Genomic DNA, 13,140 nt, shown 5'->3' with positions numbered 1-13,140 from the left:
CTTCACTGGCTGAACAAAGTCAGTGCACCATGTTCAAATCCAAGAAGGGGAAAGGAGGGGGGGTGGGAGGGGTTGGTGATGGGGAGAGAGAAAAAAAAAAAAAAAAAAAAAATCAGAGCTAAAGCCTTTTAAAAAACTTCCCCTGACAGCAACGGTGATTAGCAGCATTTAAGCGGAGCGAGAACGCTCCTGAGCGCATAGCTTCTGACAGATGAGCCCAGCAAGTCAACCATAGGGACTCCACAGCCCCACTGCTGCTATTCAGCGAAAGTTGATCAGATAGCAGCAGACAAATAATGCCAAGCAAACACTCTGAGAAGTGCTCTCTCCACATTTAAGAGTTTATAATTAACCTGGGGAGGGTGGAAAAGAGTCACCAATTCGGGTCTTCTGCCTGGCGGCAGCAGGTAAAACCCACATCCACACTGGGCGTCTGCACTCCCCACAGGAGAGGGGATGGGGAAAGCACACCAGTTTCAATTTACCCCTTGTTCCCCCCGAGTCGCAAACCTGCCATCCCAGGTGTGCAAGCCCCAAGTCTACTTTTAACTGGTTTTTCCTCGCCAGCTATTGCATCTTCTAGCTGTGCTGCCGGCCTTGCAATTCCTATTTTGTTTTCTTTTCCAAGTGGCTGAGCTTCTGTCTGCTTCAAGTCTCGTACCCCGTGCCCTCCACTTCAAGCATTTTCACCAGGAATACACACACACACATGCACGCGCACACTCACACACACGCACAGAGGAGCTTTTGCTGCATTGCCATTCTGACGAGTGTCAACACAGCTGCTGTCTCTGCTGGAATGTAAACCAATATCGTCGCTAGATCTCCCTCAACCCCAGGTAACTTCCTCAAAGATTTCAACAGTGTGTGGCAATTCTCTCCACTACCACCTCACAAAACATTGGCCCAGTTGGTTAAAAGTGATTAAATAAATTTTAAAAAATAATAATAATAATTAAAAAAAAAATAAAGCTTCGTCTGAAGTTTGCATTCCACTCACATCCACGCGGTACAAAGGGCTGTAGAAAGCAAAATGCATCCATTGTACACACATTCATCCTCGTTTGTTTAGACAAACACCTTGTTTAAAATATCTTGCTGCTGCAAGTCATAAGGAAAGGTATTAACAGCACTGAGTAAAAGAGTTATTGGTGTGGACGCTAATGCAACACTTGCAGCAGAGAAGCTTTGTCTCTATATTATTTTACTTTAAAAGGTAACCTAAGAAGGCATTTACAATGCATTTCTAGTTATTTCCTAGATACTATCCTCTTCTAACAATGAGCAGCAATTTTGGCAATAAAAGACTAGTAAATGAGTTATAATGCAGTCAACACCAATACTGTTCGGACTGCTACAGGAACACGACCTGTACACATTGCCTGCAGTAAGCGACTGCTTTGCCTTGCTTCTCCAATGGAAGGAAGCTATGTTTGACTGATCAAGGTTCCCAAAACAAATTCACGGTCCCAAATGCAAAGACTCAAAGTTCACTCTCCTTCAGGTATTTAGCCCAGCAAACTCCACTGCCCATTGTAAAGTGCAAAAGTTTCAGAAAAGAAGTGTATATTCTACACCTAATTTCAGGACTACAAGGGTGAAGAAATCACATGCATTCACTAAAAATATACTGAAGACATCATAGCTCAAACCTAGAATCCTTACCTCGCTATACTGGGACTGGGCATTGTTTTCCAGGTACAACATGTTAGCCGTCAAATTGATCAGTGCTGCTGTTCTTTCTTCTGGCTCCAGGATTTTGACAAACACCTCCCACCCCCTAGAAGACCCTAAAAATATGTGATGCTACTTGGAAGATAACAGGACTCGGAGTGTGCCTCTCTGCATAATTGAAGTTTCCCTTATATACCTAACTATAGGCAAGGAGGAGGAGGTGGGGCTCTCCTACCTTACCTGTCCAATCTGTCAAAGTGCCACCTGGAGTCCTCCACTCCAATGGAGAGAGGCCTCTCCCAGCTCATTAAGTAGTTAGAATTCCTTATCACCAATCTCTAAAAAGCAAGCGAAGGGAAGGGGGGGAAATGACACACCAGAAGAGAGAGAGGGAGGGAGAAAGAAAAGGAGAGAGAGCAGAAGAAAGAAGAAAGGAAATTATAACTTTCCCTTGTCACTTTCCTACAATTTTGGGAACTCAAAAGACAGGCACAGAGTTGCTCCAAAGGAGCTGCTCCAAGAAACTTATCGTGTTTATTTGTTTTCTGAGAATACTCCAGGGTGTTTTTTCAGGCACAGGCTTTGCCTTTGCCAAAGCCCAAAATGTTCGGGAAGAGACTGAGATGCAACACTCAAGACGGGTGGTGCAGTAACACAGCCGAGCTCTGGCTGCTGCGGCACGCAGGTCTGGGACAAAACCCACAGGGAGCTCTCCGAGAAGCAATCGCTGCTACATGCGCCGTGATCCAGCTACATTCTCAGTCATCTGTGTGCTCTCGCCCATGCTCACAGCCAACAGGTCCTGTGTTTGCAGGACATCACTCCAGCTACATTTTTTTCCCCTCCTTTGCAATTACTTCTAACTCACGCCACAGTAATAAATCTTAAAATAATCTCTCTTAAACCAGGAAATGTTAAAAAAAAAATAAAGTATTAAAAAAGGTAACTCATCCAAAGGGACTTGCAATTTTGAATTAATATATGGGAGAAGTTGTTTGAGTACTGCTCAGTAAAAACCACCTGGACACCGTGCCCACAGCAAACTAAAGATTTTGGAAAGAAAGATGGGAAAAGCGCTTAGCTGAGACAGCCTCTGGGAGAACAGAGCGAGCAGGCAGGCAGATCAGAACAGCCCCAGTGATTTCACTCTGAACAAGCAGAGTCCCCCATCCTGTCCCAGTGTCCCGAGCGGAGATGCCCAAGCATGCCAGTGGTGCGAGGTCTGGGCTGTGCCAGGGGCAGCACCGGCTGCCCTCCCAGAGCGGGGTTGGCTTGTCCCTCTGGAAGGGGTCCAGGGTCCGCTGCTGCCGTCCCACCGAGCCAGCGGGGTGCACAGTGAGAACAAAAGGCGGCTCGCTTTGCCTGCTCCCAAAGAGCAGGGTAAAGTGCCATCAAGAAAAGGGAAACAAAACACCTCTTTAAAGGAGTGGGGAGGGGGAAAGAGAGGAAACCAAACATCCAGATCAGAGCTTGGCCTGCCCTCCCAGCCTAATGACAGAGCTCTTATTTGAGGACCTGTTGTCAAGCAGACTGGTGCCTAATTGCTGAGTACCCGCACGAACAGCGCTGCATCGAACACCAAACCTCCCGCTGCGGGTGGTGAGCGACCCGCCCACGGGGGCTTTGCAGCGGGGAGAGGGGTCCCAGCAGGGCTGGAACCCACCCACGGACCCAGTGCCTCTGTGCAGCCTCTGCCCAGGAGCTGCTGCTCCCTGCCATGCCAGCTCCCTCACCTCCAGGCACTGTTTAACCCCAGCTTCTCTGGGCACACAGGGAGGGGAGTCCACATTCACAGGAGATGCGAGTAAGCCAGCTGTGCTGCTCAAGATGCTAATGGCTCTCTGCTCTGCCTTCTCCAGCATACGGCAGCAGCAGGAGCCACCAGTTCCTGCCAATCTGCAAATTAAAGGTCACAGCAAGCTCGCGCCAGCCTCTTACCAGGCTAGAGATGGACAGCACGTTCATAAGACTGCTGCTGCTAATAAAATGGGCCAAAACCATCTTCAGGTAGGAGCCAACATAAGAGCAAACACAGAGAACTGCAGTGCCTCCCCACTCTGCAAAAGCTCCTTGCCACGAGAAGCAGGGTAGGTACCTCATTTAGCTCTAACCCTGTGAGCACAGCTCAGTGGAGGACTGCTGGGCCCAAAAGCAAAAGGTTTCAAGTACATCCCACACACCTTCTCAATTTCTCCTTCACCGAGGACTATGCAAGGAGGTGCTTTCAAGAATGGGCTGCAGAGAGGAGCACTGAGCAGTCCCCAGCCAAGGGAGGGCCCTACCTACCACCAACAGCAACATCCCAGCTTCAGCTGGGGCCGCACGCACCTACAGCACTCCTGAACTGCCAACAAGAGCCTGCTGAGCACACGGCAGGTTTCCTACATCACAGGAACAACTCAACGGACCACTGCCACAGCCCCTTCCCCTCCTCTCCATCCACCCCAGCACCGCCTGACACCAGGGGCTACAGCTTGTGCACTTTCCTGATCTCACCCGAGATGGGTACAAGCCAAAAAAGCCACACAAGCACTAATCTGGAGATACAGGCAAGGTTTGCAGGGAGCAGCCACAGCACCATTTGCCAAACAGGTCACTTCGTAGCACCACTGCAAAGCTTGCACAGAGCTGGACATCAAGGTAGAAGTCACCTGTGGATTTTCTTCTGTCTAATAGCAAGGAAAAGTTCTGCTCTGCTCAGAGGACCATTTTGACCCCTGAACGCTGTCAAGGTTTTGATACCAGCCCATAAGTCCAAAAGATATTGAAGAGAAGGAAAGAGGAGGAGAAGGTACATACATAGATCTCCCAACCTCAGTGAGTCATTGCAAAAAACCTCTTTTACTAGCTGTGCTACGAAACCCAGAAGATCCTCCTTTTCCAAGTCATTAATGCAGCACTGTTGTGTTAGGTATCTGCTATCTTCTGTCCCACAGGTGGCTGGAGGTGGCTGTGGGTGAAGCAACACCCAGATGCACTACAGAGAGATATGTGGAAGTTTATCCAAAGAGATCTGCATGTCAAACATGAGGAGAAGTGTATATAGCATGAATAAATTGACATGTCAGCACAAATCCCTGCCCTCTGTACACACAGCCCCAACCTGGCTCAGGGTTTCAGAGGCATTAGCCTGTGCAGTCACCTTGAAGTGGATGCTGGACAAGTGTTTTTTTTGCAAATCAGTCATACACAAGCAACACAAAGGAGGCCACAACCACTGTGACAGGGGTGGCAGGAGGTAACAGAGCATGTACCAGACACTACGGCCACCAGCACCGCTGCAACCCAGGCACAAGTGCACTGCTCTCATCACCCCAGGGCTCCAAACATTATTTCACTGGATTCAGACCTAAATGCACCCTCCTCATAAGATGCTTCCCCCAGCCCACAGGCTGCTGTCATGCCTTAACTATTCATACCAACACCAACGGCACAAGGGAAGAGTAAAGGCTTGATCACTTGCCTGTCTGCCTTATTATGAGTAAAGGAAGCTCCTAGGGTCTCGTTTGATTCCCTCCTTTTGCAAATGCAAAGATTTCCCACAGATGAGTCTCCAACAACCTAAGAGCAGCAAGGCAGCATCTCTTCGAGGCTCTCAGAGGGAAACCTGACAGCCCAAAATAGCTTGTGCTCCAATGGCTGAGTCACAAAACCAAAGGGACACCTCCCACCTCCTCAGCCTGCACACTCACTTCCTAGCAATGGGACAGCGATAGTGATCATTTATCTGAGCCTTCTGGACAGGTCTCCAAGGGAAACACCAACATCAGTCCTTTTGCAACTGTGATGGTCGAAAAGCCATGGCAAGACAATCTTTGTAGATAGCGATTATACCTTATGATACCGATTAGCCTAGTCAGAAAAAGCAAACAGATTTAGGTAAAGGCCCTCCTTTCACATGTTGAAAAGAATTACTTCATACTGAGGCCAGATGAACAAGGTTTAACTTAATTCTTCTTGTCCAACAAGCTCCCCCCTATGCCAAATAGAAAAATGACAAACTAGAAAATAAAGAAATCAACCCAAAGCATCAGGAGTTGAATGCTTAGTTGGATTTAACTTTAAAAAAAACCAACAAACAAAACCCCCAAAAAAACCCCACAGAGCTGCTCATCCTTGGGAAAGGAAGTCTTTTTAAAACAATTTACCTCCAATACTATAGGAAACTAAAAGCAGTAATTGCTAGTTAGATTTGAAAGTTTCAGCTGTGTCCCTCCCAGGTGTGACTCAGATGTTTTAGAAAACTTCTGGAAATGCTTTGTGGCTACTGCAGGTATGTCGAAGAACAAAATAATATGCAAACAAGACCCCTAAGTTTCCAAAATGAGGCATCAGCCAAGTCAAACTGCTGATTCAAATGCTTTCTTTGAATGCACTTTCCCCATGCTGTTATAAGGTTTGTCTCAGCCTCTCTCACTGGTACCACTCACAAGTTCTTAATAACCCTTCCTGGATGCAACATAAGTGCCCTAAATCACAATGACTAAAATAGCATTGCCACAACTGTAGCGTTAATTGAAGATTGAAATTTCTTGTACAAGGGGTGTGTGTGTGCACACCTGCCTGCATGTTAGGCGGTTCATGCAGAATTTCCTGCAGATCAAAGAAAAAAAAATAACCTGCTCAGTCCTCTCCACTCTTATAAAAATAGCATCTGGATCAACTGCATCACCACAGACTGTGACATTCACTCAGCTCAGAAGTGTTTACAAATTAGGACTGAGATAACAGGAGGAGAGAAAAAAATAGAATGTGGGATTTGGGTTTTTTTGCTGTTTGTTACATCCGAATAACTGCTGAATGCTCAAAAAACAAGGCTCTGCCACTTGGCTTTGGAAATCTTCCTGTGAAGACTTTACAGGGACAGACGTGATAGACTGCAATAGCAGGCAGCCAGAGCAAAAAGAAAATACATTTTTGAAAGTAAAAGTCACCCTCTGCCTTTGAAAACTCATGCAGAGCTTCATTGCTCAAACCACAAAGAGAAGAAAAAGAACACAGCACATACTGAAACAGGGACTTCCCCCTTTTTTTTGTTTCAAAAAAAAAAAAGAGTAATCTATGGGAAGACAAAATAAATAAACCCAATAAAAATAAAAGAAAAATATGTTGCTGAAAGGCAGCATCCTGCCTGCTGTTGACTGGTTACAGCCTTGTGCACATTCCCAGCTGGCAGCTCCCAGCACTGCATGTGAGGTGCAGCTCACCCATAGGCAGGAGAGGGATGAGCACCCCCAGCTCCTGTAGGTTTAACTGCTCTGCTGCACCCACAAGAAGATCTGATGCCCTCCTGGCTTCCCCATCACTGACCCAGGGACAGGTCTGATGCCCAGAACTTCCTTTAGAAAGCACTCAAGCGTACGAGCCTTCAAGCTAGAAATATGCCCTGGCTGCAAGTCCTTGGTGCTGAGAATCAATCCTTTCTTCCAAGAACTTCCAATTGCACTTTCCTCCATCACACCCTCCCCAATTTTTAAAACTGCAAGGTAAAGAGACAGACTGGCTGTGGGCAGGAGGAAAGCCCAGCTCCTGGCTCTGCCCATGCACAGGTTGGCTTCTCCTTCCCCCAGGAGCGAGCCCTCCCCAAGGCAATCGCCTGTCACAACAGCCCTGCCCTCCGACCCTGGGTAAACATCTGCACGCTGCTATTTGAGCTCCTATAGCCTCGTTATCTCCCCCAGAACACCCCTAGGGCTAATTAGAGAGTTAATGGCATCATGTCAGGAGATAACGCTACATGGGGGGAAGCAGGGAGAGGGAAGGTGGAAAGGAGTTGTGAAACAAAACCAGTTCCCTTCACAACCGCTGTGCAATATTGGTTTAGGAAGGGTGCACGCAGCCCCCGGGGACTCTGCCCTCCAGCTGCTGAGCTCCACCTAATAAGAGCAAGACACTCCTTTGGAGAGATTCAGCCCTCCAGCCAAGATGATGCAAGGTCCCTACGCCTTCCCCACCGTCTGCACAGCCAAAAATCCCTCTAACCCCATCAAAGGCAGGTCATTCCCACCAAAGTGCCAGCAGGGACACGCTTCCCACAGTTGGTATACAATGCAGGGCACCAAGCATACAGATGATTTATCAAAAGGTGTGTTTATTCCTGGTTCTCCTTTAGTATAATTTTCCTACTTCTTTTTGTACCCTGGTAACTGTCTTCTTTAAAAAGATTTGCTTTCACTAAAAATGCTTAGAGATAAAAGGAAACAACCACCTGGACACAGAGATCTTTGCAAGGCAGCTGATAAGCCTGCAAAACCGCTGGCCAGCAGACACTTGAGCAGGCACTTTTGCACAGATGGGTGCAAAAACACGGGTCGGTGGACACTCACGGATGGAGACATGACAAGGGGACTTCGGGGGTTCAAGCTTCTGCTATCAGCAGCTCTTTTGTCAGATTAAAAATCATCAACATTCAAACTGCATTTTTGCCTGAGGAAGATCTTCAGATGCTCAGCACAGCATGATTGACAACCCTCCCCCCATATTTATAAAATATTTTGCAAAAGCAAGAGGGAGAAAGCGACACAAGAAAATTCATGAGAATTGCTCCTGAGCAGCATGAACAGCCCCATCCCTCCAGCTGGAGGTGGGACTGGGTCATGGCACAAGCCCGCATCCCAGAGACAGAGTGCTCTGGCCAGGGAAAGGGAAAAAACAGGAGATAGCGACAGATTGGAGTCTTTGTTTTTAATTACCAGAGAGGAGCAACTGTTGACAGACCAGGGTTGTTGCACAAGCAGCTGAGGGGAAAGTGTTATTCTTCCCTTATCTTATATAAACTACAGATTGCTCTCGGGAAACACACCAGTGTTCATAAACACAGTCACAGCAGCTCTTTCCAGCTGCCCTCTGCTATGCTGCCAGCTCCTTCCTACCCAAGCCCTTGTACCATAACCCAGCATTAAAAAAAAAGTTATCGCTTTGCAATACTTCAAGAACAGTCTCCCAAATCTCTGGTTAAACCCTAACCCTGCAATCAATGGCCATTCCTGCTTCTCATGTGAGCAGATCACCACCCTGTATTGCCCTGGTGGGTTGGGCCACAGCATACACCCAGGGGCTGCCAGGGAGCCCAGCTGTTCCTCATTTCCTATGCAGAAGTGTATTTTGCAGTGCTGGTCTTTGTCTGGGTGCTCTCTGTCCGCTCTCACGTGCCATGTCCACCACCACTATGGCAACAGCCATAGGGTGAACAGGTTCAGTTATCTGGGCAGAGACCTTCCCCAAAAGATTGATTGCTTTAGTTCCCGACTTTAATTTTAATCCAGTATGGACATCACCATCAGACCCACTGTACCCATCCATGCCCTCAAAGAGAAAGAAAAGTGCTTCAGGGCATCTTTTCCTTCTATTTAAGCAGGCTGAAGATAAAAACCCATGCTTTTGGAGTGACATTTACACTCATTACTGAAAACTCCTTTGATTTTTCATTAATCTCTGCAAATTCAAATGCTGAATAGCAGAGTTCATTCAGTAGTGAACAAACTAACCCAAGCCACAAACCACTCCTTAATCTATGCTTCACAGAGATAGATTTAATTTTCTGTGACTGCTTGACAATTCACTCCCTCATTAATTTCAATGCTATCAAATCAGTGACAGTGAGGTAGAAAGTAGATGGTAGAGACATTCAGAATAAAGCATTACCTAGCCCAAAAGTCTCCTCGTGAAATGTTGGAGGAAAAAATAATAGTCATTAACAGGACTGTGGGCAGGATCTGCAGAACAACAAAGCAACATATGTAGTGAGACTTTGGATGCATAAGACTCTTCAAAGCAAGAATCCCAATTAATGCAAGAGAGGACTTTAAAAACAAAAGCTACACCCCACAGCTCACTGCAGCACAAACGCTTTGGCTGTGTTGGACAAGGAAGAGGAGTGGGACGCTCCCAGGGCTGCGCTCCAGGTTTGTCTTAGCGTGAAAGGACCACCTTGTGAGCCTGGCCACCCCTCCCAGGCACGGCCAGCACTGCAGCTTGCAACTGCACTGTGATGTCCTCTCCATCGCTCTCACCCTACAAAGGGGGTGCTACAAAGCTTGGCAAAGTTATCATTTGGCTGGATGTGGAAAGCTCAATTCATCACTCTGTCTCCAGCTAACAAGAAGAAAAACACCTCATTGCCCTCCTTTCAGCAATTTGTTTAAAAAAAAAAAAACCAAACCACACAAAATCAAACAACAAAAAACCAAAACAAACAAAGTCCAGAGGAAGGTGAACTTTGGGGATGGCCTCTCCACTCCTGTTGGTGTTCAAGCTGCTCTCCGTAGCTTGCTGAAACTCCAGCTGCCCAAAGGTTTTACCAAGTATGGGCTCTAACCCAATCAAAGTGCTCCCAACAAATATGAGAATTATGTTTATAGTTTACAGAAAGAGAAGAAAAAAAAAGGGTGGGGTGGAAAAATCCTATCAACTAGATAGAAACATACAGTGAAATTCACACCAAGACATCATAAATCTTAAACTTGCTTGGGAGGCAAAAGTGCCTATGATCTGTTGCTCCAAGATCAAGATGTGTTTTGATTAAGCTTGTGCAGACCTTTTAAAGACGTAAAAGAAGTTCCAACACATTATTGCTCCATATTTAAGCAAGCAGCATGTGCAGCACCATGGAAACCTTTGGAGGCAGGCCTAGCTGCTTGGGGATGGTGTTTTCTGAATTGACTGCTGCTTTTGTTCAGAGGTATTTGCATGTAGGCAGATGACAGGACTTGCAATTGCAACACTTCCACCTCAGGTGCTTGTAGGAGCTGGGGAGTTAAAGCCAGCCCTCCAGAGAGGCCAGCCCAGAACCAATGCAAAACGCCCTGTCTCACAGACTGTTCTCTTCCAGCAGGTTTGCTCTTTTCAGCTTAGAATTAGTTTATTCCTTCCCAAGATGAATCTAAAGCAAGATACTGAAAGGGCAAAAATGTTAAAGGAATTTTAAATACAGTACTAAAGTGATTTATAGCACAGCAGACGGATCACCCATTGGTTTTCTTCAATACCATTGAGAATTCAGGGAATTGGCATTAAAACACTTGATGTAACAACACTCATCAGCCGCCTGCACTCCTACAAAAAGAAGTGCAGCCAGCCCTGGTCTGCAGCCAGAACCAGGGCAAAAAAGCACAGGAAAAGGAGCTGGTGAAAAATTATTTTAAAGAAACATGAATATGTCTTTACTACAGGCAGAACGAGAGAAGTCTTCAGGCTTTGGCCAAACTGAATGTACAGATGCATTCTCTGTGTGCATCCTTTATCTGAAAGGACTGACCAGTTCTGGATTTGGACCTACAGCCTTAAGTGTGATGATTAGATTGTTTGGAGGGACCTACGCTGCAGATGGTAATTCTGCTGAATGTTTAAAGCCAAGCCTAAATTAGGAGAGCTTATGAGTTCAACTGCAAACAAGAGGTGCTGGAGGGGAACTTCCAACAGAATAATGCATTTGCTCATTATGGAAATGCTTTTGCATAATTTCAACTTTCTTTGCACAGCTATGGAATGAACAAATACCCACAAAGAAGAGAAACTTGGCAAGCCTCAAACTCTCTCAAGCACAAACCAGACAGTAATAAAAGCTTTGATCACATCCCTGTGCTGTACAAAGACCTTCCTTCCTTTCCACGATCAATCTGGGAACACTTAGGCATGGAAACAGACGGCCACACAACCCACTTTGCTGCATCTCCTTATCAAGTTGGCCTTATCCTCCAGGTGCAAAGCCATTTCCCAACAAAATGCAGGGCTGCAGCACCTGCCAGAGCCCGGGGAAGCATGCACCATGCGTTAGTCAGTCCCTGCACCAAGACACTCGCCCTGCACTACCCAACCGCACTGCACCTGCCACATCAACTCCCTGCCTCGCTGTCAGTACACAGGGATGTCCTCCCTGTCCTGCAGTCCCACTACCCTTTAACCAGTTTTCATTTGCTTCCTCAGCCATTACCTTGCAACAAGAAGAGTTCTCTTCTCCTGACACAGAAAGACACTTTTAAGCAAGCAATTAAAAGTTAAAGATCAGAGCCTGTGCTTTAATATTGAGTCATTGGATAGGATGCAACAGACATCCTTCCGGACAGTGGGTTGGGTTTTTTTATGTCTGTCCATCATATTGTTGCACACCTGATCCTGACCACAGTTCCCAGGTGAGGGGCTCCTGGGGGCCCAGGAATTCATTGTATGGTCACCAGAAATGAATTATTGAACCAATTTACACTATGCTAAGGCTGAGAGCATGCAGAAGAGAGGCAGCAGCCACCTGGGGCCAGAGTAGCTCTGCAGGGGCCTCAGCCTCACTCCTCTCCAGCTTGCTGGGCTGCTTCAGCACATGGAGGTGCATAAGGTGGCACCTCCATGAGCCTACAGCTGGTTAAGACTGGGAGAGGTTTCTTGTTTCCATTGGGAAGCATCAAATACCAACTCTGAGATTTGTCATTGGTGCAAGAGCCGAGGCCCTCAACACCTCTGTATGGGCCTCATCCAGCCTCCCCTACAACCTACTTTCATCTCCACCTCTGTGTATAAAGCAGAACAGCAAAGTTACAGAGCTGAAGCTTTCGTTTTTAGAACTATAAAATACATGATGCAACTTCAAAATTTCTGTAGCCACCAGACTTGGGACACCCACAGCCTGTGAAGCTGAGGACCCAAACCCAAAAGGACACAGCCCTGTCTGAAGCACCCACAGCAGCATCCCCAGGGCAGAAACCCACCCCACAGAGTGCCTACAAGCCACATACAGCAAATCCCCACCATTATTTGCAGAAGATGAGGAAGGACAAATAAAACAAAGCAAAAAAAAAAAAAAAAAAAAAGGCAAGGAATTCTCTCTCCCTTTTATGGGGAGGGACAGATCCAGGTTAAGAAAACTCTGACCACAGCGACTGTCTGGGGAAAAGGCATTCCACTGAACTGGTTAGGCAAGGGGCTGTGGGAGGACGGCTTGCTCAGGGGCATGAAAGGAAAGTATGTACAGGGGGAGGGGGATGAGCTGCTCCATCACTGGGGACAGCACTCCTGCTCCTGCCAGAGAGGTCCCTGAAGCCCTGGACATGCTGCTGGGATGGTGGCAGAAAAATTTCAGACTCCGCAAGCCCTTAAAAAAACAATTTTACCTGGATATTGCCCACTGAAGTCCTTAGCCCAAACCAGCTTTGCTTGGGCCCAGACCAGCATCTCTTAGCATTGGCGAGCAGTTTAAAGGACTTCTGAGGGATGGTAAGAAAAGCAGTTTTACACCTGGTACGGCAGGCTGACAGCACACCAGGAGGGCTCCAAGGCAATGCAGGGGTTATTGCGCTGCCACAGAAGTTCTTTGAGTGGTCTCCAGACCCCTCCTGCCTGTAGCTTCAGGGCATTTAGTCAGCCAAGGGGAAAAAAAATAAAAAATATTCCTATAAGTTTACCTGGTTTCTAGCACTGGAGGATACAGCTTTTGAGACCAGTGTTCCTCTTGAATGCAGAGAGCTGGCCACCACCCCA

At 47.0% G+C, this 13,140-nt stretch overlaps 1 protein-coding gene across 7 annotated transcripts in view; it reads right to left on the bottom strand.

The window, feature by feature from the left end:
• Positions 1–13,140, bottom strand: part of TP63 (tumor protein p63) — a 114,173-nt gene that overhangs the window by 70,106 nt on the left and 30,927 nt on the right. The window contains exon 1 of one of the 7 annotated variants that reach the window (XM_080410556.1): positions 12,774–12,909. The exons of the other annotated variants lie outside the window; for them this stretch is intronic. The gene's annotated coding sequence lies outside the window, so the exon portion shown is untranslated. Of the gene's footprint in view, positions 1–12,773; positions 12,910–13,140 lie in introns of those variants that run through there. 7 annotated transcript variants of the gene reach the window in all.

The sequence above is a fragment of the Falco punctatus genome (assembly GCF_963210335.1).
Source record: "Falco punctatus genome assembly, chromosome: 13".
Classification (NCBI taxonomy): domain Eukaryota; kingdom Metazoa; phylum Chordata; class Aves; order Falconiformes; family Falconidae; genus Falco; species Falco punctatus.
This window is presented reverse-complemented; position numbering and strand designations above follow the sequence as displayed.